The following is a 5,644-nucleotide window of genomic DNA, read 5'->3' as shown; positions in this document are numbered from 1 at the left end:
TTCTTATTCTGTTCCTCCATCTTTCGTTTATTCTGTTCCCTCCATCTTTCTTAATTTCTGTTCCTCCATCTTTCGTTATTTCTGTTCCTGCCCATCTTTTCTTATTCTAGTTTTCCTCCATCTTTCTTATTCTGTCCCTCCATCTTTTCTTATTCTTCTGTTCCTCCAATCTTCTTATTCTGTTCCCCGCCATCCTTCTTTATTCTGTTCCTCCATCTTTCTTATTCTTGTCCCCTCCATCTTTCTTATTCTGTTCCTCCATCTTTCTTATTCTGTCCCCCTCCATCATTTTTCTTATTCTGTCCCTCCATCTTTGCTTTTATTCCTGTTCCCCCATTTTTCTTTGGTTTATGCTGTCCCTTCCATCTTTTCTTAATTCTAGATCCCTTCCATCTTTCTTATTCTTTGTTCCTGCCATCTTTCCTTAATTCTGTCCCTTCCATCTTTTTTCTTAATTCTGTCCCTCCATCTTTCTTATTCTGTTCCCCCATCTTTCTTATTCTGTTCCCCCGCCATCTTTCTTATTCTGTTTCCCCCCATCCATTTCTTTTTATTTCTGTCCCTCCATCTTTCTTATTCTGTTCCTCCGCAATGCTTTCTTGATTCTGTTCCTCCACATCTTTTTCTTCTTCTGTCCTCCATCTTTCTTCTTTCTGGTTTTCCCCCATCTTTCTTTTTATCTTGTTCCCCCATCATTTTCTTATTCTGTTCCTGCCTCTCTTTTACTTATTCTGTCCCTCCATCTTTCTTCTTATTCTGGTTCCTCCATCTTTCTTGATTCTTGTCCCCCATCTTTCTTAACCTTCTTTGTTCCATTTCCATTTTCTTTATTCTGTCCCTCCCATCTTTCTTATTCTGTTCCTCCATCTTTCCTTGTATTTCGTCCCTCCATCTTTCTTTAATTCTGTTCCTCCATGCTTTCTTATTCTGTCCCCCTCCCATCTTTCTTATTCTTGTTTCCGCCAATTCTTTCTTATTTCTGTCCCTCCATCCTTTCTTATTCTGGTTTCCCCCAATCTTTCCTTATTCATGTCCCTGATCTTTTCTTATTCTGGTCCCTGCCATCTTTCCATTCTTCTGTTCCCCCTCCATCTTTCTTCTTTCTGTTCCCCCATCTTTCTTATTCTTTTTGTTCCCCCATCTTTTCCCTTTTATTCTGTTCCCCCCATCTTTTTCTTTTCTTTTTCCCCCCATCTTTCCATTTTATTCTGTCCCTCCATCTTTTTCTTATTCTGTTCCTCCATCTTTTTTCTTATTGCTGTCCCTCCACTTTCTTCTTCTATTCGTTTTCCCTCCATCTTTCTTTATTTTCTGTCCTCATCGTTCTTATTCTGTTCCCTCCATCTTTCTTCTATCTGTCCCCTCCATCTTTCTTATTCTGTCCTCCATCTTTCTTAATTCTGTTCCTCCATCTTTCTTTATTCTGTTCCCCTCAATCTTCTTATTCTGTTCCCCTCTTTTACATCTTCTTATTCTGTCCCCCCATCTTTCTTATTCTGTTCCCCGTCTTTCTTATTCTGTTCCCCCCAATCTTTTATTCTGTCCCCCCATCTTTCTTATTCTGTTCCCCTACATCTTTCTTATTCTTTGTCCCCCCTCCATCTTTTCTTATTTCTGTCCCTCCATCTTTCTTATTCTGTTCCCTCCATCTTTTCTTATATCGTTCCCTCCATCTTTCTTATTCTGTTCCTCCATTTTCTTTTTATTCTGTTTTTCCCTCCATCTTTGTTATTCTGTTTCATCTTTTTCGTATTCTGTCCCTCCATCTTTCTTATTCTGTTCCTCCATCTTTCTTATTCTGTTTTCCAATCTTTGCCCCTTATTCTTTCCCTCCATCTTTTTCTTTTCTTTCCTCCATCTTTCTTATTCTGTCCTCCATCTTCTTTTTCTTTTGTTTCCTCCATCTTTCTTATTCTGTTCCCTCATTCTTTGCTTATTTCTGTTCCTCCATCTTTCTTATTCTGTCCCTCCATCTTTCTTATTCTGTCCCTCCATCTTTCTTATTCTGTCCCTCCATCTTTCTTATTCTGTTCCTCCATCTTTCTTATTCTGTTCCCCCTCCATCTTTCTTATTCGGTCCTCCATCTTTCTTATTCTGGTTCCTGTTTCCCCCATCTTTCATATTCTGTCTCCATCTTTCTTATTCTGTGCCCTCCAATCTTTCTTATTCTGTCCCTCCATCTTTCTATTCTTTTGTTCCCCTCCATCTTTCTTATTCTTTTCTGTCACTCCATCTTTCTTATTCTGTCCCCCATCTTTCTTATTCTGTCCTCCATCTTTCTTATTCTGTCACTGCCATCTTTCTTATTCTGTTTCCCTCCATATTCTTATTCTGTTCCCTCCCCTTTTCTTATTCTTTGTTCCTTCCATTCTTTCTTATTCTGTCCCCACTCCATCTTTCTTATTCTGTTCCGCCTCCATCTTTCTTTATTCTGGTTCCCTCCATCTTTCTTATTCTGTTCCTCCTCTTTCTTATTCTTTGGTCCCTTCCATTCTTTCTTTTCTGTCCCTCCCATCTTTCGTTATTTTCTGTTCCTCCATCTTTCTTATTCTGTCCCTCCATCTTTCTTATTCTGTCCCTCCATCTTTCTTATTCTGTTCCTCCATCTTTCTTATTCTGTTCCTCCATCTTTCTTATTCTGTCCCTCCATCTTTCTTATTCTGTTCCTCCATCTTTCTTATTCTGTCCCTCCATCTTTCTTATTCTGTCCCTCCATCTTTTCTTATTCTGTTCCCTCCATCTTTCTTATTCTGTTCCTCCGCCATCTTTCTTGTTCCTTTCCCTCCATCTTTCTTATTCCTGGTTTCCCTCGCCAATCTTTATCTTTATTCTGTTCCCCCTCCCATCTTTTCCTTATTCTGTTCCTCCATCTTTCTTATTCTGTCCCTCCATACTTTCTAATTCTGTCCGCCATCCTTTCCTTATTCTTTGTTCCCCTTCCTCTATTCTTATTTCTGTCCCTCCACATCTTTCTTATTCCGATTTCCTTCCATACGTTCTTATTCTGTTTTCCCCCTTCCTCTTTCCTTTATTCTTGTCCCTTCCCTCTTTCTTATTCTGTTCCCTCCATCTTTTCTTATTCTGTTCCCTCCTCTTTCTGTCCCATCCCCCATTTTCTTTGCTTATTATTCTGTCCCTTCCATTCATTTCTTATTCTGTTTCCCCCATCCTTTTTCTTATTCTTTGTTCCTCCATCCTTTCCTTATTCGTCCCTCCATTCTTTCTGTCCCTCAACTCTTTCTTATTATTTCTGTACCCTCCATCCTTTCTTATTTCGGTTCCCCTCATCTTTCTTATTTCTGTTCCCTTCTTGCTTATTTCGGTTCCTCCCTCTTTCTTAATTCTTTGTTTCTTCCAATCTTCTTATTCGTCCCTCCATCCTTTCTTATTCTGTTTCCCCCAATTGTTTCTTTTCTTCCCTCCTCTTTCTTTATTCTTCCCTCATCTTTCTTATTCTGTCCCTCCAATACTTTGTCTTATTCTGTGTCCTCCTCTTTCTTAATCTTTTGTCCCTTCCTCTTTCTTAGTTCTGTTCCCCCTTTTTTAATTCCATTCACCCATTTCTTTCTTATTCTGTTCCCCCTCCATCTTTCTTATTCTGTTCCTCCGTTCTTTCTTATTCGATTTCCCTCCATGCTTTATATTCGTTCCTTTCCATCTTTTCTTTATGCCCTTGTGTCTGAACCATACATCATTAAGAGTCTTATTTCGGTAGAAGAGATGTTTATTTCTAATGAATTTGTTATTGCATTATCACACACAACCCAAGCCACCTCCCTCCCTTCCCCAAAAGCTGATTTTATCCTGCTTATATCCCCAGAACCACAGGCCCCCCCCCCCCCCCCCCCCCCCCCCCCCCCCCCCCACCCCCCCCCCCCCCCCCCCCCCCCCCCCCCCCCCCCCCCCCCCCCCCCCCCCCCCTCCCCCCCCCCCCCCCCCCCCCCCCCCCCCCCCCCCCCCCCCCCCCCCCCCCCCCCCCCCCCCCCCCCCCCCCACCCCCCCCCCCCCCCCCCCCCCCCCCCCCCCCCCCCCCCCCCCCCCCCCCCCCCCCCCCCCCCCCCCCCCCCCCCCCCCCGTCATGGCTTATAGTATATCTTAAGTAATTGATATGCTCTACCTGTTTTAAATCTAGGCCTCTTCTGTCTTGTTTAAACCACCTTGTCACCTCCCTGTTTGCTGAGCACCTTAATATCACTTTGGCCCACATGTACCACACCATTCAAGAAGTTACTCCGCTCTCTTACCTTTCTTTCATGCACCCACACACACACAACACTATATATATATATATATATATATATATATATATATATATATATATATATATATATATATATATATATATATATATATATATATTATATATATACATATATATATTATGTATATATATATATACATATATATATATATATATAATATATATATATATATATATATATATATATGTGTGTGTGTGTGTGTGTGTGTGTTGTGCGTGCGTGTGTGTGTGTATATATACATATATGCATGTGTGTGTGCATAAATGAAAGTTATTAAATATACATGTAAAATATAAGGCGCCCACTTTGAGATTGCATCTTGTATTATTGAAAATATTCGGTTTTGAACATTACGATTCAATGAAGGCTGTATAATTTTTCTGTCTCCACTATTGTACACAAATATTTTTATTTTAATTATTTGTTATTTAATTGTTGAATACACATTTAAAAATCCTATCAGAGTTGATGAAAACACATTTAAAAAACCTCCCAAAATTGTTGAAAACACTTAAAAATCCACCCAAAATTGTTGAAAACATATAAAATCCTCCCAAAACTGTTGAAAACATTTAAAAATTCCCCCAAAATTGTTGAAAACATATTTTAAAATCCTCCCAAAATTGTTGAAAACATATTTTAAAATCCTTCCAAAATTGTTGAAAACATATTTTAAAATCCTTCCAAAATTGTTGAAAACATATTTTAAAATCCTCCCAAAACTGTTGAAAACATTTAAAAATCCTCCCAAAATTGATGAAAACATATTTTAAAATCCTCCCAAAATTGATGAAAACATATTTAAAAATCCTCCCAAAATTGTTGAAAACACATTTAAAAATCCTCCCAAAATTGTTGAAAACATTTAAAAATCCTCCCAAAATTGTTGAAAACACATTTTAAAAATCCTCCCAAAATCGTTGAAAACACAGTTTAAAAATCCTCCCAGAATTGTCGAATCACAATACATACTCAGCGGACTAAAGAATCAAATCACCGAGGAAAAATGAAAAGAAAAGAAGGACGGTCGTCCGACTTTAATTCGGTGTGTGTGTGTGCCATTGTCTGACGAAACAATGCCACCTGATCAGGTCGCGTTTCAAAGTCAACATTTTCCTCTAAATGAACGCTGCGTTCGGGAACAGATCGGGGGGAGAAAAATCGGATGATCGAGGAGAGGGTGATCGGGGGGGGTGGGGGGGATGTGGCTGGGACGGGGGGAAGGATGCTCCCTCTTCGGGAGTAGGGATGGAGGAGATAAAGTCTTGATAAATGATAGAAAAATAAATTCTGTTTATAGCCGAGTCTCTGTGCATAAACGTGGAGTAATGAAGAATGAAGTAAATAGCAAAAAATTTATGTAAAGCACACAATGATCATC

The sequence above is a fragment of the Macrobrachium nipponense genome, chromosome 39 (genome assembly GCF_015104395.2).
Source record: "Macrobrachium nipponense isolate FS-2020 chromosome 39, ASM1510439v2, whole genome shotgun sequence".
NCBI lineage: Eukaryota > Metazoa > Arthropoda > Malacostraca > Decapoda > Palaemonidae > Macrobrachium > Macrobrachium nipponense.
Note: the sequence above shows the minus strand (reverse complement) of the source record.